This window comes from Callithrix jacchus, chromosome 8, assembly GCF_049354715.1.
Source record: "Callithrix jacchus isolate 240 chromosome 8, calJac240_pri, whole genome shotgun sequence".
In the NCBI taxonomy this organism is placed as follows: Eukaryota; Metazoa; Chordata; class Mammalia; order Primates; family Cebidae; genus Callithrix; species Callithrix jacchus.
The window spans coordinates 99,512,625-99,535,561 of NC_133509.1; the positions used below are offsets into that span (position 1 = coordinate 99,512,625).

General features: G+C 43.9%; 1 protein-coding gene across 4 annotated transcripts in view; it reads right to left on the bottom strand.

Moving 5' to 3' along the window:
* SPTB (spectrin beta, erythrocytic) overlaps positions 1-22,937 on the bottom strand; it is a 137,407-nt gene that overhangs the window by 97,918 nt on the left and 16,552 nt on the right. Inside the window, exon 2 of one of the 4 annotated variants that reach the window (XM_078335108.1) lies at positions 7,566-7,697. The exons of the other annotated variants lie outside the window; for them this stretch is intronic. The gene's annotated coding sequence lies outside the window, so the exon portion shown is untranslated. The remainder of the gene's footprint in view (positions 1-7,565; positions 7,698-22,937) is intronic. 4 annotated transcript variants of the gene reach the window in all.

Sequence of the window (22,937 nt, forward strand, 5' to 3'; positions counted from 1 at the left end):
AAATGGACACAGACATAGAGGAGATACGAAAGCATTGTGAGTAACGTTCCCAGGACAGACCGGTGGCAGAGTCAAAAGGGAAACGTCTACATTCAATTCTCCCAACTGCCCTCTGAAGCCCCACTTCTCTCTCTCTTTTTTTAGGGTCTTTCTTTAACATAGCACACGTTTACCTATTTGCAGAAGGGAAACTCCAGCGTGTGGTACTAGAAGAGGGTTTCTTGCAGAAGGTGTCACAGTTAGATAACACTCTGCTCCTGTCTGTTAAAGAGCGCGGCAAATGTTATCATCTGGAAGTACCCGGGACAAGGGCACCCCCAGTTCTGGGCACTGTAATTGGGCTACTCAGAAGTTCCACTGAACGGCATATCAGTGTCTCACCCATGGTCGTGCTAAGCTGCTTGCGAAGGAACTGCCACCACATTCCTCTCTTAGAGTGGCCTGATTCCAAACAGCTTGCCTGGAACAAGGGGCTGGAGGGCTGCCAAGTGCCTGCTGTTCCTAGGAAGGCGCGGGTGTGGGGCCATGGTGGTGGACACATAAACCAGCACAGGTCATTTGAAAGGTGCCGAGAAGTGAGTGGTCATTGCTAAAATAGTCTGCAAGCAACTCTAAAACGTTGGCCCCACCTCATTTCATAGTACATAGTACCAATACTCCTCCATTCAGCAAGGGTTGGAGCCAGTTCCCAGAAAGAACCAGAGGGTAGCAGGCAGGGGATTTCATGTCAGAAATAGTACACTAAGGTGACTTCAGTCTGGGGAAGTGAACCAGGCAGTGCGGCGAAGTGGTTAGGTACATCTGGAGTTAGAATGCCTGGGGATGTCTCTGGGCTTAGCCACTTGGTAGCTGGGAGGCCCTAGGCCATTTACTTAGTCTGTAAGCCTCTATTTCTTCGTCTATAAAATGGAGTTAATAATAGTCATCACCTCACAGCACTGCTGTTTGGATCAAATGAGATAATGTATTTAAAGTCCTTAATAGAATGTCAGGCATGGAGTACATGCTCTGAATCTGTGTGGTCTACAAACATTGCTCTAAGGCTGCTGTTGTTTCCACAGCCCAAAAGGATACATTGTTAGCCCCCTTTGTGCCTTAGTTTCTCCAGGTATAAAACAGCAACTACAACCCTCTCTGCTTGTGGCACTTAAAAATGGGGACATATAAGCTTGGATGTGGTGGCTTCTGTCTGTAATACCAACACTTTGGGAGGCCAAGGCAGGAGGATCACTTGAACCCAGGAGTTTGAGACCAGCCTGGACAACATAGAGAGACTCTGTCTCTATAAAAAAATTAAAAAAATAGCCAGGCATGGTGGCACACACCTATAGTCCCAGCTGCTTGAGAGGCTGAGGTGGGAGGATCACTTGAGCCTCGGGTTGAGGCTGCAGTGAGCTGTGATCATACCACTGCACTCCAGCCTCAGTGACAGAATAAGACCCTATCTCAAAAAAAAAGGGAGGGTAGGGGACACATATAGAAGTAGACATGTTTTATCATCAGACACAGTTTACATGGGTACTAGCCATCTTACCCTTTTTGGGCATCTGTGTAGATTCTGTAAATACTGGATGACAGATTGATGAAAACAAACAGTGTATATTTTGTGCTTCTCAAGGTTTTTACAGGGCCAGGAGAAGACATGAAGAGGCAGCCACATTTGTACTGTGATGCCTGAGACACATGGACAGAAGAGAAGCTCAGGGCAGGATGCAGAGTGGTTACACAGTTACTACTCAAGATCTGTCAGCAGGCCAGGCACCTACTGTAATCCCAGCACTCTGGGAGGCCGAAGCGGGCCAACTACCTGAGGTCAGGTGTTCGTGACCAGTGTGGCCAACATGGTGAAACCCTGTCTCTACTAAAAATACAAAAAAATTAGCCAGTTGTGCTGGAGCACTCTTGTAATCCCAGCTACTCGGGAGGTTGAGGCAGGGGAATTGCTTGAACTGGGGAGGTGAAGGTTGCAGTGAGCCGAGATTGCGCCACTGTACTCCAGCGACAGAGCAAGACTCTGTCTCAAACAAAAAAAAAAAGGATCTGTCATGTTGTTGCCCCCTCTTTTCCCTCTAAAAAAGGGGAAAAGATGTTTTTACTTCAATGAGGGAAAAAAATAACCCCTAGCCAATGTTTGAATGTTTGCCACCATTCTTCACATAAGCAAAGCAGTAAACTCTTTCTCTCTCATTTCCACTTGGTCACAGCCCTGTCGCAGCTCCCTTGCTTCCATCATAACCCTTAATCTCTGGTGCTAGGAAAAAAGGCATGATGTGACATTTTGTTAAGAGCTAGGACAGGCTTCAGACTTGCTCCAGTAGCTGCCTTCTTTGGATAAAGGCCATCAGCTGTCAAACCAACCTGAGGAGCAGGGCTGGGAGAGAAGAGTGGGTATGCACAGGTGGAATGCTGCCTGCCCACCTCAGCAGCACCGCTCACCAGGCTCAGTCAGCAGGCTTAGAGCATAGCAATAGTCACCACCTGCTCTGAGCATTAGCCTACACACCTTCCCCTGAACCATTCTGTGCTCAATGCAAAATTTACCCATTCTCCTGACCAGACTCTAACACCATCACCACCACCAGCCTCCCATCCCAGCACAGAGCTGTGCGTTAGCCAGGACCATTCAGACAGGACCATTGTTACATTGGGATCATTCCTTTCAGCTACCCTAATGTGTTTTATTAAATTGTTTTTAATTATAAAAGTGACATATGCCAGGTCTCTAGCAAATCCTAACAAAAAAGGCTGCAGTTGAGCTCCAACAAGAATGGACCTACCCATCCTCAAAATGGTACATCCAGGCTGGGTGGAGAATCCTCATGAAGAATGTGATGGCCATGATCTCCAAGAGTACTTGGCAGGAGTCATGGAGAAAAAAACAATGATGAGCTAGAAAGCCCAGCCTGTCTTTATTATAGTTATCCCTGACTGCCAGCAAATGCATGTCCTCAGTTGTGAATTATCCATGTATATGTGAAGGGACCAGTCTTTATTATTATAGTTACCCCTGACTACCAGCAAATGCATGTCCTTGGTTGTGAATTATCCATGTATATGTGAAGGGACCAGTCTTTATTATTATAGTTACCCCTGACTACCAGCAAATGCATGTCCTCAGTTGTGAATTATCCATGTATATGTGAAGGGACCAGTCTTTATTATTATAGTTACCCCTGACTACCAGCAAATGCATGTCCTCAGTTGTGAATTATCCATGTATATGTGAAGGGACCAGTCTTTATTATTATAGTTACCCCTGACTGCCAGCAAATGCATGTCCTCAGTTGTGAATTATCCATGTATATGTGAAGGGACCAGTCTTTATTATTATAGTTACCCCTGACTACCAGCAAATGCATGTCCTCAGTTGTGAATTATCCATGTATATGTGAAGGGACCAGTCTTTATTATTATAGTTACCCCTGACTACCAGCAAATGCATGTCCTCAGTTGTGAATTATCCATGTATATGTGAAGGGACCAGTCTTTATTATTATAGTTGCCCCTGACTACCAGCAAATGCATGTCCTCGGTTGTGAATTATCCATGTATATGTGAAGGGACTAGTCTTTATTATTATAGTTACCCCTGACTACCAGCAAATGCATGTCCTCAGTTGTGAATTATCCATGTATATGTGAAGGGACCAGTCTTTATTATAGTTACCCCTGACTACCAGCAAATGCATGTCCTCAGTTGTGAATTATCCATGTATATGTGAAGGGACCAGTCTTTATTATTATAGTTACCCCTGACTACCAGCAAATGCATGTCCTCAGTTGTGAATTATCCATGTATATGTGAAGGGACCAGTCTTTATTATTATAGTTGCCCCTGACTACCAGCAAATGCATGTCCTCAGTTGTGAATTATCCATGTATATGTGAAGGGACCAGTCTTTATTATTATAGTTACCCCTGACTGCCAGCAAATGCATGTCCTCGGTTGTGAATTATCCACGTATATGTGAAGGGACCAGGTCCCAACACACAATAGGAATTTATATCTCTAACAACAGACATTTGTAGAATACCATCACCCCCAACAACAAAGACAACCATGTTTAGTGAGTAGCTAGAACATGTGAGGAACCATACTAAGTGCCTGACATACATACCTCCTTCCATTATCAGTCCTCTCCTATGAGTGATTCTCACTTTCTCCATTTTATAAATGAAGACATTGAAGCTCACAGAAGTTAAGTTACTTGCCAAAGTTACATAACTGTGAGAATCAAAGGGTGAAATGTGGCCTACACCTGCCTGACGCTGCTCTGACAGCAGAACTAGAATTAATTGTCTCTAATGATAAATTTCAACTTGTAAAACAGTCCAGCAATTCATATTAACATTTAGCAGGGCTTTAATTGAAAAGTAACATGAAGAAGAGGCTGTGACTTCCCATAAACACCTCTCTTTGTAAGTCAGATTCACTATTCTCCCCAACTCCCTATCCCATTTCTACTAAAAGTAGCCCAACATTTCCAAAATACATCCGAATTACATACCAGGAATTCCATCTGATCTCGGTGTTTGGAAAGATGTCTGCCCCCCATTCCCTTTGTGACCACAGAATGAAACTTTGGAGATGGAGAGGAAGATGATCTTCCTAAAACCTCTGAGCATTTCATATCATTAACCCGACCAGAAATAGGACCCAGAGTCCCAAGTCTTTGAGCTGTTACTCTCACTGTATACAGTACTCCCTTGTTAAAGAGACAGACAGACATGAAAAACAAGCAAACCACTGAGAAATGAAAGATTCAACCTAATCCATAACCAAACCAGACTAGGCCAGCTATAGAGAATCAGCTCCTCCTATCCTCACTATCTGGGCATGGCAGAACTAGCCTGTCCCCGTCATTATCTCTCTTGTGCCCCACACAGTTTGCTACACCCACTGCATGTGGATATCCTTATCAGAAAATAGCCACTTAGCAAGTTTTTTTCCTTTGAACAGAAGTAGCTGCTTAGCCCGCCAAAAGATTGATAGTTCTGTGTATGCCCATTGGTATAAACGTTACAAACACAGATGTAAAGCTCATGAATACAGAACAGATACTGGCTGTGTAGCGCAAGTGGCTGTGTGTCTTTGGAAACTATAAGCCTATTTATAACTTATAGTCTTAGCTCTTTGACGAAAAGACCTGCCAGTCTCCTCATCCTTATCAATTAGTGAAAGAGAACCAAACTGGAGTAGGAGTGATGAATTCGTCCCACAAATATCTTCTGAGCACTGGGTTGAAGTCTCAAACTTAAAGTTTTACCAAACTATAGGACTCTAGAGATAAAAAGCAAAAGGTTGTGACACTAATATTAGGGAACAGCAGGATCACTCAACGTACAGAGCTGCCAAGCTGTACCCGCCTTTGACAATAGGAAATGATCCTGTCAGGGATCAGAAGTTTTCCTGTGTTTCCTCAACTTTGTGAAATGAGCTCTGCCATGGGCTCATCTACTGTCTTCATTATTGAGTCAAATTATTTTTTACTCTTTTAAAATTTCATCATGTTAATTTTTAATGTGTGTGAGTTATTTATTAAATATATTTCATGGTCAGGCATTTCAGGCCAATACCGATTTTCAAAAAAAAAAAAAAAATCCCACTCTACATTTTATGCATAAAGTAGGTAGACTGTGGAGTTCAGATGAAATTTGTAATGACTTCACAGTCCTTAAAAGATTGAAAACCACCAGTGTGAAGCACTGTTGCAACCGCAGCCTAATGCACCCAGTGAAACACTAGATGCTACGTTCCTGTATCACCCCTGTGATCAGGATGAAAGCAGAGAACTGCTACTCCTGACTTGTAGTGAGTAACTTGATTATAATGCATCAGGATGACTGGAATTCCCTTCTCCCTACACAGAGAAGCCCGATCTCAACAACAGAAGAAAGACTACACGATACTTAAAAACCCTGCCCCAGAAGGGGAGTGGACTCATTCACCTTAAACCCTCTGAAAGGGTCAGAAAACATCAGGAGGAGTGGGAGGGGCGGGGGGATTGTAAAGACCCCAAAGCTGGGTTATATATTATATAGGCTGCATGTAAAGGCTAACAGAGCCTCGCACTTTGCAGAATGTGCTCAGCTAAAGAGGCCAAGACAGCACACAGCTGCAGAAAGCCTGCACAGATACAGAGAGAGAGCACCCAGGCTCCTGAAAGGGCAGCAGAATGCATAGGTCATCAGTATCTGTACCTGGATGACAGCACAAGGTGGATAAATGTATGCACCTTTGTTGTGGCAGCTGACTAATTCAATTAATATTTATTGAGCACCTGCAGGACTCATGGCAGCATACTGTGAGCAAAGACAGTGACTCCTGCCTTCAAGGAATTCATGGTCTCATTATAGTAAGAACAATGAGTTACTGGTCATTGGGTGATGACATAACTGAGTATATTCAGGTACTGTCTGGACCATATGCACTCATGGCTTGTTTAAATTGGGTCTAAATATATGTCGGAAAGGACCTTTGTCCCACTGATCCTTTGCATTCTTGGAGCTAACAGCAGAAGAAGTCAACTGAATGATCAGATTCCAATCTGCTCTACAGTTTAGCTGTTAAGGTGAGAGAGAACATCAGGAGCTCCTTCCACAGCCTCAGGGCAGAGGAGCAGTTCATGGGGGGAGGGAAGGCACTCACCAGCAACACCACATCAAGCTTGAGGGTCCACAGCCAGCCCACTAAGCTATCAGGAGCCAGTCACCCACCCAGTGTGCCCATCATCATGTTTCTCAACAGTCATAAAAGCCACTTGTCTATATGTAGCACCACCTTGGGTGTGGTTTCTCCAGTTGTTCTCCGGCTTAGAAGCCTCAGGCCCAGTCAGTTCTTGGTCCGGGACCTAATCCTCAAAGCTCCAGAAAATTAAAACAGAAACAGTGACCCCAAAGGCCAGTGAAGAGAGCCCAACTTGGCTATGATTTTCTTTCCTAAAACACATCAAAGGCCAAAATCCTGGCCATGTGAGAACATGTGCTCCATCCTCATGAAGAAGAATGGGCAGAACAAATCAGCAGACAGCCCTCTTCCAAGTGGCATATTATGTCTCAGGCTAAGAGGATCCTGATGTGGGCATCTAGGGAAGAATTTTCCAACCTGTGTCCAGTGAGAGTTGGGGGAAGGGTAGATGACTGGGAAATGCCTATTTACCTATCCTTCGGGTACCTTCCCAGGTTGGTGCTAGCTCCTTTCAGGCCACATTGGCTTTACAGAACATCAACTCAGAAGAAACAATCCAGGGAGCAACCACCACACTCCTAAGCCAGAACAGCAAGCAGGACTCCAGAAAGTCTGAGATGAGAGCACTGACTACCATGAGACACCAGCCAGCTGGTGGGAAATGCTGACCTGTTATATTCCCTTCCTTTTCCAGCCAGATTCTAAATAAACCACTTGAAACTCATTGCAGAGTTCATGCCTAACACAGCATGCCACCCTTTGCTGTTGTGTCAGCCAGCACAGACCAGCTCTCAAGAAGCATGCCTTATTTCCTCAATGTTCCATGGGCCCCCACCACAAACCCCCTCCAGGGTAAGACAAAGGGAGGTGCTACATACCTCTGCTTCCTCCACCATCCATGGCCTGGTGATTGCATGCATCCATCCTTCACCTGTGAATGCCTTCATCCTTCTCATCTGTATCCTCATATTTATACTGATCAAACATATAAAGCTGCTCTTCAGTGTCTCCTGAGAATAGAGGAGTCCATGGCCCACTTTGATCATCTCTTCTAGCGACTCACCATCATCACATTTAGAAGTTTTATGTTTTGCTTTCATTCATTTCCTGCCATTTAAATCTACTTTTTAAGAAACACCACCACATGATGGTTTCCCCCATTTTACCTTCTACAATGGTAGAAATCTGGTTAGAGGCATACACTTAGAGAAGACACTCCCACTCTTCTTGCTTTCTAGTGTCATAATCCAAATCTCTTTTGCTTTTTATTGTGGAGCCCATTTTTAAAAATCACATTAATTTTCTTTGCTCTCATTAACACTCACTCCTAATTCCCTTGTTTGTCTCTAATAGGAGTTCACAAATGAGACTCAGGACTGGGTAGAGAGCTGGCCAAATGTTCTCAGAGGATGACCTCATCGTTTCCCTCCTATTGATGGTACCATTTTCAATATTGCTATTATGTCACTTAGTCATTTTCAGCTCATGGATGAGATAAATAATTGGTATGGGGTACAATAAACCTTCTCTGATATTCAATTTTCATCAATATTGTTAAGTTAATTATTGTGCACATTACATTGCTAAATTACAAAACTGCAAGATAGCTCCACAAGTTATCTAGTTTATCACTCATTCACCCAATAACACACAGAAAATCCAAGAGCTTTTACCTTATTTACTACTTTGCAATTTATGCTCCATCGAGGTAGCTTTTGGTTTAATGATAGCTTATAGGGGAATTCCAACATTTTAAAAATACATTATGAGAACAATGGAAAGATAAATAAGGGTTAGTTGTCTAATAGTCACATAATACTCTTGACTTATATAATCATATTTATATTAATAAAAATTAATGGACTTTCAATGAGCACCTACTATGTACATGTGCTATGCTAAGCATTGAGGAGGATACACCCCCTACACTCACAGAGCTTCCTTCCAGTCTAAGTTCAGAGATATCATCTGGATCATAATCCCTTAACGGCAACAATTCTGAAATTCCAAAAGTTCTGAAAGGTTTTTTAAATAATTCATTTGGCAGTAAAATATGCTCTAAATAGGTTAAGTAGGTTAAGTTACAGCCTTTATTTATCCTCCTTTGTGTAAATATTCATAAGTTTTGCTGCAAAATTAATAACATGTTTGATTATGGGATGCTATCCCAAACACTGTATAATGTTTCCAAATCGAAAACATTTTGAATTTGAAAACACATATACTCAACTGGCTTCAAATAAGGAACCAAGGACCTGAAAACGACATGAAAAGGGAAACAACACAAGCCAAAGTTTCCCCATTGACTGAGTGGGGGCCTAGGTGAAAGGTGGGTTAGCCCTGTTACTCTATTAGTTCTGAACACTGTGTCTAAAAAACTATAGGTAGCAAATGTGTCATAGCAATGTTTAAATTAACCTAGTCCCTCTGAAAAAAAAAATAGGGACAATGGCAACAATATAATTGGATATTAGGGCCCTGTTTTACTAAAACTTGGACACTTGATCCTAACTCAACTCAGACAAAACAGTATTTGCGCATCTCCTCTTTTAGAGCAGAATTTTACATTTTACCTCCTGAATAGGATCTTCCTCATTTCAGGTCGTTTCTCCAACTCCAATGGCAGGAATTTTTATCTCACTCACTGAGATTAGGGCCATTCCTAGTATGAAGTCACCCTCAGAGTAAAGTAAGGACATTTTTTGTTTTAATCTGCCAAAAGTCACCTTTGTTATCTCTGTAATCAGGAGGCTGTAAGAGGGGCTATGTGGCTACTAACACTCTACTCACCTTAAACAATAGCAAGGAGTACCTGAGGGCTCTCATCTGCAGACCCCTGGTCTAGAGTATTAACCCATCTATGTCACATGAGCTGTACTCTTCAAAGACAAAGTTCAAAATATCCTGGGGTCTTTGGAACACTCATGCCACATGTGGCAGAGCCTGAAGCTGCAGGATTATTACTCTAGACCAGGAAAGGTCAAAGGATAGCCCCCAGTATGTTCTGCACGGCTACAATCTACATTTTTAAGGACTGTAAAACAAACTATAATATGTGACAGAGACCACCAGGTGCAGCCACAAAGCTGATAATAGTCACTGCCCAGCCCTTTATAGACAAAGCTTACTGACTCCTCCTTTTTGCCTGTGAAGAGGATAAGGAGAACTGACTGTTTGAATGCCTACTAAGTATCAGATGCCTTACTTGGCACATCACAGCTGGAACACAGGACAGGGGACATCAGGTAGGTGAATGAGTGCCTTCCAAAACAGTGGCAGGATAAGGGCCTCCCCAGAGCCTGTCCACACCCACCTGTGGATGGCTTCTTTAGAACCCCACCATGGGACTCTCCAGAAGGATTTCAGAACCACTGTAGTTGATTCAACCTCAGACTCGTTTTTTTTAAAAAGCTCACTTTTTCTGATAGTTCCTTTCCTCCCATTATATCCATACAGACCTATTGGCCAACATCCTCAAGTTTCCATCCCCTCACAAACCCTGGCTTCTTTCAGAGCCCAGACCTGTGCTGTCATCGTGGCCTGGGCTAAGGCACAAGTCCCCTACCTCCCTGTCCCCCAGCAATGAAGAGTTCAATTCTTGGGAGAAGTGAAATAAGTAGAATGCCAACACTTCCTATTTCCTTTGCATAATTTGCGTTGTCATTGTGAAAATCGTGCAGTAAGTGGTGTGATTTATGGTGACTCCAGCCTTCCTTTCTTTGTGATCTCCTTTCCCAATGATTCTACAATGCTTCCTGCTCTCTCTTCCCCTTCCTTTTCATTCTGTCAAACTCTGTTCTTCTGAAGTACCAGTCATAGCTAGAGTTTGAGATGCTCCCATTCTCATTTGACAGGGTGACAATTGAAGGACCAGCTCATTATATGCGGTCTTTGAGACATTAGAGAAATAGAAGGACTAAGTTGGCATCAATCCAAGTCTTCTTTCTGCCTACCTACATGTCACATTCTTTATGCACCTGACACAACTTCACAGGTAACAGCCCAGAAGACATAGAAATGTCCAGAGAGACCCACTGCTTGCCCTGTTAGCCACTTTTAGATTCTTTTTACTTGCCAAGGACAGAGAACACTACAGACCCAGAGAGCAACACAAAGAAAAAAACAGATGCATAGTTTTAAAATGTTCATGTATGTTATTTCTGCTAGTGGAAATGCAGTACAAAGATTAAGAGGCAGGGCTATGAGCAGACTGCCTGGGTTGAAATTCCAGCTCTGCCACTTAGTGGCTGTGGAATCTTGGACAAAATAGCCTCTTTGTGCCTTGGTTTCTTCAACTATGAAACAAGGATACTAACATTATCTACTTTATGGAATTGTGAGTATTAAAGATTTCATGCATGGAAAATACCCAGAACAATGTCTGGCACCCAGAAAGAGTTAGTATCAGTAGCAGTAGTAGTAATAGTAGTAGTAGCAGCAGCATAAGTTTGTCCCTCAATCTTATTATTTGGGCTCATTCACTCTTTCCCTTAAAAGGGAACCTGAACCTTAAAAGAGAAAGAGTGAATGAGCTGTGTGCCAGGCCCTTTGCTAGGCATGAGGGTTACAAAGATGATACAAACCTGCTGGATAAAGAAAATGTGATACGTATACACCATGGAATACTATGTGGCCATAAAAAGGAATGAGATTATGTCCCTTGCAGGGACATAGATGGAGCTGGAAGCCATTATCCTCAGCAAACTAACACAGGAACAGAAAACCAAACACCGTGTGGTTTTGTAAGTACTTGTAAGTAGGAGCTGAACAACGAGAATACAGGGACACAAGGAGGGGAACAACACACACTAGGGCCCATTGTGGGTGTTGGCAGGAGGGAGAGCTTCAGGAAAAATAGTTAATGCATGCTGGACTTAATACCTAGGTGATGGGTTGATTGATATGTGCAGCAAATCACCAGGGCAGGTGTTTACCTATGTAACAAACCTATACATCCTGCATATGTGCCCCAGAACTTAAAATAAGTTTTTAAAATATAAAAAAAGTACCCCAGTAGCTTGCAGTTGAGTATTTGAAAAGTTGTAAAAACAGGCTAGGTGAGAACAAGGAAAGGGAAGTACCTATGGGTTCTATGGGAGCAGAGTAGACTCCCAGAAGGCCTTCTGCAAGGGTGGAGAATGAGTGGGGATCAGAGCTGAGTCTTTAGGAGAAACAGGAGTTATTCGGGCACACTTGGAGACGATGGAGAAGTGGAGGCAGGCACCACAGGCAAGTAAGAGGAAGGCATATGTGGAGGCATAGAAGGATGGAGCAAACAGCCTGGAGTTCCCGGGAAACTGCTGCTAGCTCAGAGAGGGGCAAGAGATAAGGCTGGGACCGGACAAGGGGAACCTGAGCAGTGAGGAGTCAGTGAAAGGTGCTAAATGGAACAGTATGGCTAAGCTTGCCTTCTAGAAAGATCCCTTTGGCAGGTGTATGGAGGGATGGATTCAAAGGGGAAGGGACAAGATTACAGGCACTGAAATGATTAGGATGTCACTGCAGTAATTGAGACAGGAGATGGTGTGGGCAAGACCCAGGACTTTGGTGAGGAGCGATCAGGTTACAAAACTATTTAGGACACTGGTAGGTGAGTGAAAATAACAAGGGACAGAAAGGGAAGAGCCAAGAATGATTTCTCAAGTGGATGATGGTCCTATCAACCAAGGTAGTGATTACAAGACAAGAAGAAAGTTTAGCAGGGATAAAGGATGAGTTCAATGGGTCAAAAATACATAGCAAGCCCTTACCCTGTGCTAGCCATAATGTTAGGTGTTGTGACGCAATAATGAAGCAAAATAGACAGGCTTTCTGCTCTTGTGGTGCTTTCAGTCTAGCAAGGAGACAAACAGCCAGTGAACTGTTACAAATAATTATAATGTACACATTGCAGAGTGCTGCAGAGGAGACGTATAGGTACTAGGCAAGTATTAACAGAGAGGTTTCCACTAGCCTGGGGGATGTGGGGAGGCTTCCCCGAGGAAGTGGCCTTTAGATGGATACCTATGGGACAAATAAGAGACAGGCAAAGAATGGGGAAAGAAAACGTGTAAGGCCAGCAGTAGGAGTCTTGGACATCCCATGGGATGTCTGGGTGGAAATGCCTAACCTGAGGCTGGGTACCCAAGTCCTGAACCTGTGGAAATGAATGGCCGGAAGCCAGAGGTATTTAGAGTCATCAGCAGCAAACAGGTGGTATCAGGAACACCAAAAGTAGCCAAGATTGTCCCCAAAGAGGGTTTAGGTTGTCCAGAATGGGAGCTGAGGGTGAACCCTGGAGAACCCCTTCCTCAGGATACGCCCAGGAAGTCATCAAAGAAAGCAAGTTAGGAAATAAGCATATCAGGAATCCCTGGGGGATGAAATTTCCAGAAGCAAGGAACAGACAACAGTGTCCCATATCCCAGAGAGCCTCAGTTCTTCACAGCTGGTGACCACAGGGAGAAAAGTTTCAGTAGAGCATGGTGACAAGAACCCATGGCAGCAGGGAGTGGAATAAATCAGAGTACAACAATGAGTGTAGCCCATTCCTTCAAAATGTTTGATGGGAGAGAGTATAGGTCTTTGAGGGTGAGAAGACAGGCATACAGGGCCAAGGGACAGTTTTGTTCAGTGGGAAAAACCGAAACTTGTCTATAGGCAAGAGTGAAATAGCAAAAGAGAGGGAAGGATTGAAGATTCGGATGATCTGTGCCAGGCCCTGAAGTGTTTGGGAACATTTCTTGTGTCTACTGGCCTAGGATCTCATACATAGCAGGAGCTTAGTAAAATTTAACACTCATCATTGGTATGGCTCAAGAGATATTTATTAAACATTTTTAAAAAATACTTATCACTGGGCAAAAACAGTCAATAGTTTTCTGGACTCTTGACTGGAGATAGCTCTCTCTCCACTAGATGGTCCAACTCTGGACTCCCTATATTAGTTATGTCTCAGCTGGTCGTATAGGATTTCCATTTGCTGGGCCAGACTGGCCCAGAAAACCACAAGGGTAGGGGGAAAGCTCCTTGGATTACACCCCATTCCATCCTCCAGGATGCCAACAGGCCAAGGCCTCCAAGGCCTTGCCGTTCATTGAAGGGAAAACTGAGAAACTTGGTATTATTTCCTGGTGACCAAAATAGTAGTGCTACCTCACCCCAGAAACTCTCCTACAAATGAGTTCTCTGTGCACAGAGAGCCTGGCTGGGAAGGGCTGCTGATGCCCCTCTGATGGGCTAGGCTCCATGATCACCCCTTTCAGGAAGTGGCGCCTGAATGAGATCATCCTGGGGCCGTTGCCCTTAATTTACGGCAACTCGCCAGAAAGCAAGTGCCTTTCACAACTACTCTGTAGTCAAATGCAGCAGAGACACCTGGAACCATTTGGCTCCCTAGAAGAGAAGGGTGCCCAATGCACCACTCACCAGGCAAAGGGCCTCCCAACCAGTGAGGAGGGAAAGATAAAACAAAAAGCAGCAAAGCTTAGAAAAGCAAAACCAGAAGGAAAGGGAAGGAGACACAGTCAACAAGGTGTCCATGGGAAGAAAAAATGTCTAGTAGGAACTATTCCTCTCACCACAGGGTGGATCAGCAGAGGACGCCAGCCTAGAGATCCTGACCCATTCCTAGAAGAGAATGCACTCTAAACACTATTATAAATGAAATAGGAAAATGACACTCTAAGAAGTTATTCTTTATAGCTTGGGGAAATGAAAAAAGAGAGATCATATTAGATAAAATATTTCCATCACAAGATACCAAATACACATCATCTCTTGTGTTCTAACACAACATAATTTTTTAATTATTATTTAAAATATTTTCATAAGACAGGGTCTTGCTCACTACACTGACCAGGCTGGTCTTAAACCCCTAGGCTGAAGCAAACCTCCTATCTTGGCCTCCCGAAAAACACAACATAATTGCCTGAGAGGAATGTGGATCTTCTTCTTAAGTGGCTTCCAGATTTGGATTTTCCATTCAGCTCCTCTTGCTGCTATTGAAACCATAAAATCCATGAAAAATAAAAATACAACAGAGAAAGAAACTGGAAGGCTGGAGCCAGAGTGCCTGAGAGCACCAGCAGGGGAGGCGCTTCCAGGCACATGGTCTGCTCCTTCTCCAGATTGCCTTAGAGGAGCCTCTCTCGAGCCTCCATCCCTTCCCGTAGGGCTGGAGCAGGAGGCTGGCATCATGGCACCAGGCACCCTGGTAGGACACCTGCTCAGTGCCACTGAGAGGCTCGCAGGGTTGGGCTGCAGGGCAGAGCTGCGGAAGCACTGGCCGAAGCCCAGGCTCCAGCCCGAGGAGTGAGGCCTGGCAGATGGCAAGGACACACACAGCCCAGCTGGCCCCAAGCCTCCTTGCCTGGTTCAGGGGAGGGAAGAAATGGGAGAAAACGACGTTAAGAAAAAATGGAGGTTTCGGAAAAGAAAGCAACGCGCTAATGCTGGGTTCTGCAGCTCCTGCTGGCTTAAGCAGACAGAGCACAATAAGGCCCAGATGGCTGTCTCTCCAGGAATCTCACTTCAGTTTTACAAGGCAGCTCACCTCCCGAGAAAGGAGCTTCCCAACACTCATGATAAAGGCCAAGAGTCCTTCCTGAACCTCCCTCACCAGGACTCTTCACAGCTGCCACCCAAGAGAGAGCATCCAGCTGTGGGGAGAGAGGAGCCCACTGCCAAGTTCCTTTTCTTCAATGAGACTATCCTACTTCTCAGCACAGCTCACCTGCCCCCAGCCATCAGCAGCATGCCCCAAAGAGGCTTAGACAAGTTCAGCAAGGAAGCAAGAGTGTCAAGGTTTAGAAGGGAAATTCAGTCCTATCAACAACTTTGGGATGCTCTGAGTAAGTCATTTCTCTTCCTTACCAAGTCTTTTTCCATATGAAAAGGAAGAGATACTACCCAACCTGCCCCAAATGGATTAGCCAGACAAACTTTGCAAATCAAATGCCTTGTTCACTAACGCCTCCCAGGCAGAACGTACCCTCCCTGGGGCAATGAAAGGTTCCCAAGGTTTATGGAGCACAGAACCCCTCAAGGGAGAAAGGTGGGAGTTCTCAAGAATTTGTTTCCTGATGCGTTTCGGAGGAGGGCAACTCAGCCCTGAGTGTGGGAGAGCTGCTGTTAGAGGCCACAGGGAAGGATGGCTCCAGAGAAAACCCAAGTGGCAGCTGCTACCGACATGCTGTGAGACCCTGGACAAGTCCACTGCCTCTGTGGGAAGGGAACAAAGTTATTAGTTTTCCTCTGAGACTCAAAGAAAATTTGAGTCTATGCTTTAGTTTTCTTACCATGTATTCATATGGTCCTGTGAAACCCTTTGAGAGATTAGCAACAGAAACCACTGAAGAAAGACTGGACTCCAAACCGAGTAACCCCAGAATGCTGAGCATGAAACCCCAAAATGCAGCATGTAACCATGGTACACAGATGTGATAGTGAGGGTACCAGAGAACCACTGCCATATTAATCTCTAGCAAACCCTCAAATGAACTACTCAAGCCTTGGCTTAGAAGGTTTTTAGTGCATATCTGTGGCAATAATGAAACCACAAAGAGCATCGTCCAACACAACTGCTGGATCTAGGAGAGAAAAAACAACCCCGGGCCGGACACAGGGGCTCACACCTGTAATCCCAATACTTTGGGAGGCTGAGGCTGGAAAATCACTTGATCCCAGGAGTTTGAGACCAGCCTGGGCAATATGGTGAAACCCGATCCCTACAAAATGTTTAAAAATTAGCCGTGCATGGCGGTATGCATCTGTAGTCCCAGCTACTCGGCTGAAGTGGGAGGATCACTTGAGTCCATGAAGTTGGGACTGCCGTGAGCCATAATCATGCCACTGCACTCCAGCTTGGGCAACAGAGCAAGACACTGTCTCAAAAACAAAACAAAAATCCTGATTCTGGAAATCATCTGGGATGAATGAGAACAACTATTCTCTGAAAAATATAAATTATTTCTAGCACAAGGGACTTCAAGGAAATATCCAAGTTATTGTTCTAAATTGTTGTTTCATTAATTACTCTATTTACTATTGCTAGAAATATGGGAACTGCTGGCAAAGATGTTTATGCTCAAAATTTTACATCATTATGAAATGCATCTCTAATAGGACCTTGGATACATCAATTATTTGATCCCTTATAACACATAAAGAGATCTGCTAAACAACAGATTTGCTAGAGAAACTGAGCTATAATGACAACAGTAGCTAGCATTTTTGTTCACCCATCATGTGCCAGGCATCTGACACACATTTTTATCCACAGCATAGTACAATCCTATCTTCAAGGTGGGTATTATTTATTCTTCCCTACTTTACTAAGGAGGAAAATGAAGATCAGAAAGATTAAATTACCTGCTGTGGCCACACAGCTAGTGAGTGTTAGAACCTGGATTTGAAGCCAGGTCAGATCGTAGCCAAAGCATATACTCTCTGCCACACCACACAGCAGGAGTTTCTACTACAAATGAAGTCACCTCGCAAGGAACGGAAATTTACTACTTATGGTACAGTAAACAGAGGGTGCAGGTAAGTGCTAGGCGACATAGTAAAGAGGCTGTGGTAGCAGCCATGTTAAGCTTGATTCTTATTGAAATCCTTTAAAGGGCAGGACAAGTACTTGGGAAAGCAATAGATTTAATATATTTTGCAGAGATGATAGGAGAAGGCAGCAGATACTAAGAAAGGCACCATCCAGAAAAACTGGAAATTCAAGCAGGTATAAATGAGATCACAGTCAGGAGCACTAGGAGGCCTTGCTGCGGGGAAGGGAAGTGAGCAGAGCCTGGACACCCACAGGTGACTGGAATAAGAGAGGAGAGAGCAGAAGCTGCAACTGGACACCAAGTAAGAGAAAGCAGGGAGGCAGGGAAGGAAGGAAGGAAGGAAGGAAGACAGGAAAAGAGGAAAGAAGAGGGGAAAGCCAAACAAATGACAGTGGCATTTGATCTAAGTATGCATCCCAACAAAAGGCTGGTGCCTGGACCCTGCCTGGGAGAAGGGGCAGGTGATGTCCTGGGCTACAGGAAAGGTCTGTCTGCCTGTTCGGAGAGAATGTCAGAAGAGCACCAGGGGGTTCTTGGGGCTTAGCCTTCCATTTCCCCAGCAAAAATGGCCTGATTTTATGAGCCCCATTAGCTTAAACAGACTAACCACCTCTAGTAGTTTAGAAATAGCTCCATATTACTGGGTAGAGCAAAAGCAAAATTAAAAACAGAAACAATGTAATTGGGCATTATTTTACAATTGGTTAAGTACTCAGGGTGCTGTGGCTCACACCTGTAATCCCAGCACTTTGGGAGGTCAGGGTTGGGGGAGCACTTGAGGTCAGGAGTTCGAGACCAGCCTGGCCAACAGCAAAACCCTGTCTCTACTAAAAATACAAAAACTTAGCCAGACATGGTGGCACACACCTATAGTCCCAGCTACTTGGGAGGCTGAGGCACAAGAATCATTTGAACCTGGGAGGTGGAGGTTGCAGTGAGCCAAGACTGCACCACTGTACTCTAACCTGGGCGAGATAGTGAGACTGCATCTCAGAAGAAAAAATGAATAAATAAAATAAAATTGGCTAAAGAAAGTATGGTTCTTCCATATCATGAAATACAGTGGAACAATTTTGAATGAGGTAAACCTATAGGTATGCATAAGAGAAAAGATGATCTTTATGTATTGCTAAGTAAAACAATGTAAACTGTTAAATAGCATGTAAACTATAAAACATTTTCTGTAAAAATAAATGGCAATTGGCCAGCTGTGATGGCTCACACCTGTAATGCCAGCACTTGGGGAGGCCAAGGTGAGCAGCTTGCTTGAGCTTAGGAGTTTGAGACCAGCCTGGACAACATAAGAAACCCCATCTCTACAAATACAAAAGTTAGACAGGTGTGGTAGTACATACCTGTGATCTTAGTTATTTGAGGGGCTGAGGTAAGTGGATCACTGGAGCCCAAGAGATTGAGCTGCAGTGAGCTATGATCATGCTACTGCACTCTAGCCTAGGTGACAGAAAGAGACTGTCTCAAAACATATGTGTGTGTGTGTATATATATAGCAATCATATTTTATTAGTATATGTATAAAAGAATATGGAGGAATATGCATCAAATTATGGTCAATGATTATCTAAGGGCTAAGCAAGGGGGATGGTGGAAAACTTTCATTTTCTATAGTCTGTATTTATGTACTATTTTACATTAGTGAAACTTTATATTACATTTGTGATCAGAAATAAAAAAATTTAAGTGTTTCTTAAAAGACTATGAATAAAAAGTTAAGTGTCCCACCTCATCTCAGTGAGAAAAGGTAAAATTGCCTAAAACTTGAAGTCAGATGTTTCTGACTGAATGAAATACTTTATACCCCTAGAATCTAAGAGAATTAAGCAAATATGGCCTGATCCTTGAATTTCTGACCTTCCCAAAAATAGTTTGGGATGGCAGGAGCTGGACTTCTTAGCAAAGAGTCCTCCTATTCACTGGGCAAGAGGACATCCCCCAGTGACATGAACCAGGCAAAAAAAAAAAGTGTATTCACACCCAGAGAGCTTTCGGGAAACAAGATCCTCTTATCACCATCAACCAGGAGACTCATCTTTCACTCACTCATTGAATGAGCCCCTTTGTTTCCCCTAAAGGATCATCATATATTCTTTCCCTGCTTCTACAGAACATCCTGGTGCCCCAGAATGGGGCACTGAGAAGCACAGAAGGAGTCCCAGTAAAAACTCACTCGTCCACATTTCCAAGAGAAACAGGACCTGAGAGGGCATGGCCCTGAGAAAAGGAGAGGAGCATCCACCTAGGCGCACAGGTGTGGAAGTCAGGACTGTTTTTTTTATAACTACACTTCAAAACTCATATGTGTATGACTTATGTTCTCACCCATATGTCATATATCCCACAGTAGAATACATTGTAGGACAGGTTCAAAAAGTCCATTGGTCTGTTGACAAACACGCCCTCTGTGCCAGGCACTGCACTATCCACAAATAACAAGCAATGAACAAAAAGTCCCTGCCCTGAAGAAACAGGAATGCTTTTACAATGTTGGTGGGAACGTAAATTAGTTCAACCATTGTGGAAGACAGTATGGAGATTCCTCAAGGATCGAGAAGAACCAGAAATACCATTTGACCCAGCAATGCCGTCACTGAGCATATACACAAAGGAATATAAATCATTCTTCTATAAAGACACGTGCACATGTATGTTTATTGCAGCACTATTTACAATAGTAAAGACATGAAACCAACCCAAATGCCCATGAAAATGTGGTACATATATACCATGGAATACTATACAGCTATAAAAAGAATGAGATTATGTCCTTTGCAGGAACATGGATGAAGCTAGAAGCCATCATCCTCAGCAAACTAACACAAGAACAAAAAACCAAACACTGCATGTTCTCACTCATAAGTAGGAATTGAACATTGAGAACACATGGACAGAGAGGGGAAATAACACACACTAGGGCCTATTGGGAGGTGGGGGGTGAGGGAAGGGAACTTAGAGGACAGGTCAATAGGTGCAGCAAACCACTATTGCACACATACACCTATGTAACAAATCTGCATGTTTTGTGCATGTATCCTGTTATTTATTTATTTATTCTTTTTTTTAGAAGAAATAAAGGAGAAAAAAAATGTCCCTGCTCTTAAGAGCATACAGCCAAGTTCCAGCCTCATATAAGTATGGAATGTCACAGTGCCACCTATCATGGTTCTTCGAATGTGACAGGGCTCGGCTACTGTTCTCGAAATGACACCGTGCATCTATGGCAGGGCACATGTTTGGCTGCACTGGCCGCTCCCCAACCCACTTGATGCTTTCCAGCCTCCCAGAGACTTCCAGCATCTACTAACCCTTTCTCTATCCCTAGCTGCCTCAGCATCCCCTCTTCCCAAGGGATCCCCACCCCCGTGGCCTAAAAGCATGTTATTCACTGCACAAACTTTCCTTGACCTCTCTCTCAAACCATCCTCTTTCCGTCAAGTTCTCAGCAAAGCAATCTGCATTCACTGCCTTCTCCTCCTTGCCATGGCTTCCTTCTGCAGTTCCTTCCTGATCATCAAGTTTCATCCCTCCATGAAAATTGCTTTCTTGAGGGTCACTTGAGCCTCTCCCAAGGCTAACAGCCTTTGCTCACTCCTTTCTGATGTGATCCCTCCCCTGCGTTAGATATGATTAACCATCCTTTTCTCAAAGCTGGATTTCCACAGCCTTGGATTCTCCTGGCCCTTCATCCTCAGTGTGCTGTCATGTTGCAATCACGTTTCCTAGATTCTCTTCCTCCACCCACCCCTTAAAGGTAGGCTTTACTCAAAGTTAAGGCCTCTCTCTTCTTCTCTCATGTGATCCTCTCCCCTTTCTATGCTGAGAGCTGTCAAATTGACACCCTCAGCCCGGCCCCTCCTGGGCTCAACTTGCTACAGCAGCTCCACAGAACACGCTGCTGCTACTTCCCACTGAACACAGTTAACACTGAATTCCTTCTTTGCACCTCCTCCCTACTCCCAGAGTGCCTCTTTCTTTTAAGACTTTAATCTCAGTAAATTAGCAACAGCAGCTTCCCAGATACCTGAGCTAGAAAACTCCAGCCACAATCAGCGGCCCTCTCCCTTCCCTTAAGTGCCAGTGGGCACTACACACCTATGAGCTTTTTAAGAACCTGCAAAAATGCTTTCAGACTTGAAAAAAACTATCTTATAAGTACAAAATGAAGACCATAAAATCGAAATTAGGAATAATTCTAAAATTCTTTCAAATATTTCTGAGAACAAAAATGTGTTATTAGCCTGGGTAACATAGTGAGACACCATCTCTAAAAAAAAAAAAAATTAAAAATTAGTCAGGAGGGCCAGGTCCAGTGGCTTACGCCTGTAATCCCAGCACTTTGGGAAGCTGAGGTGGGTGGATCTCCTGAGGTCAGGAGTTCAAGATCAGCCTGGCCAACATGGTGAAACCCCACCTCTACTAAAAATATAAAAAATTAGCTGGGCATGGTGGTGGGCACCTGTAATCCCAGTTACTCAGGAGGGAGAGGTTGCAGTTAGCTGAGATTGTGCCATTGCACTCCAGCCTGGGCAACAAGAGTGAAACTCCATCTCAAAAAAAAAAAAAAAAAAGTTAGTGTGGCATGGTGGCATGCCTGTACTTGGGAGAAGTCTGGGAGGGGGACTCTGTCACCAAACAAACAAACAAACAAAAACCTAAAACAAATGACAACAACAAAAAATCCCATGATATTTAATGTGAGATATTGGTAAATTTAAATATCTTTGGTCCTTTATGTGGCAGGGCCTGAAAATATTGACAATGGATCCTACCTCACATAGAAAGTACAGATACTCTGGCTTCTCAGAATCTCTTGGAATTCACTTCCTCCCTTCCATTCCTACTGCCTTGGTTTAGACCCTCTTGAGTCCTTTGTTATATTTCTGCAGGGTGTCCTAAAATGTAGCTGATTGTATGTCACTCCCTGTTAGAAAGTGTTGATGGTCCCCCAAGATCTGGGTCCCCAGTCCAAAAAAATCTTGGCTTCCTGTAGACCAGAGATGTCCAATCTTTTGGCTTTCCTGGGCCGGACTGGAAGAATTATCTTGCTCTACACATAAAATATACCTAACACTAATGATAGCTGATGAGCTAAAATAAAAAATTGCAAAAAAATTTTCATAATATTTTTTTAAAGTTTATAAATTTGTGCTGGGCTGCATTCAAAGCTGCCCTGAGTTGCATGCAGCCCACAGGCCGTGGACTGAACAAGCTTGTGTAGACCCTGGGGCATTCTGCAGCCAGCCCCACAACAGCACCTACCTCGCTCCCCTTTGTGTCATGCTACAACCCTCACCAGAGCAGAGAATTGTGCCTTAGCCAATGACCTCTGTGTTTTCCACACAGCCTAGCATATAACAGACAATAGCATGTCCTGAGGAGCAGCCACTTCTTGTCCCCACCTCGCTGCATCATTTCTGTCTCTGCTCCACTGCTACATGGTCCCCCATGTTATTGCTGTGCACATAGAGGACTCTAGGTCTCAACCAACCAAACTTGAAAGCCATAAAAAATTCCTGGTTTCAAATTCACCATAACCATTCTCCCTAGTGTCCTGGATTTCAGACAGTGAGAATAGCATCAGCTTTTGGGTCAAGTAGATCTGGGTACAAGTCTGAAGTCAGGCACTTAATTGACTATGTGAACCCAAGCAAACTCAGCTTGACTAGTCTTCACTTCCTCATCAGTAAAATGGCA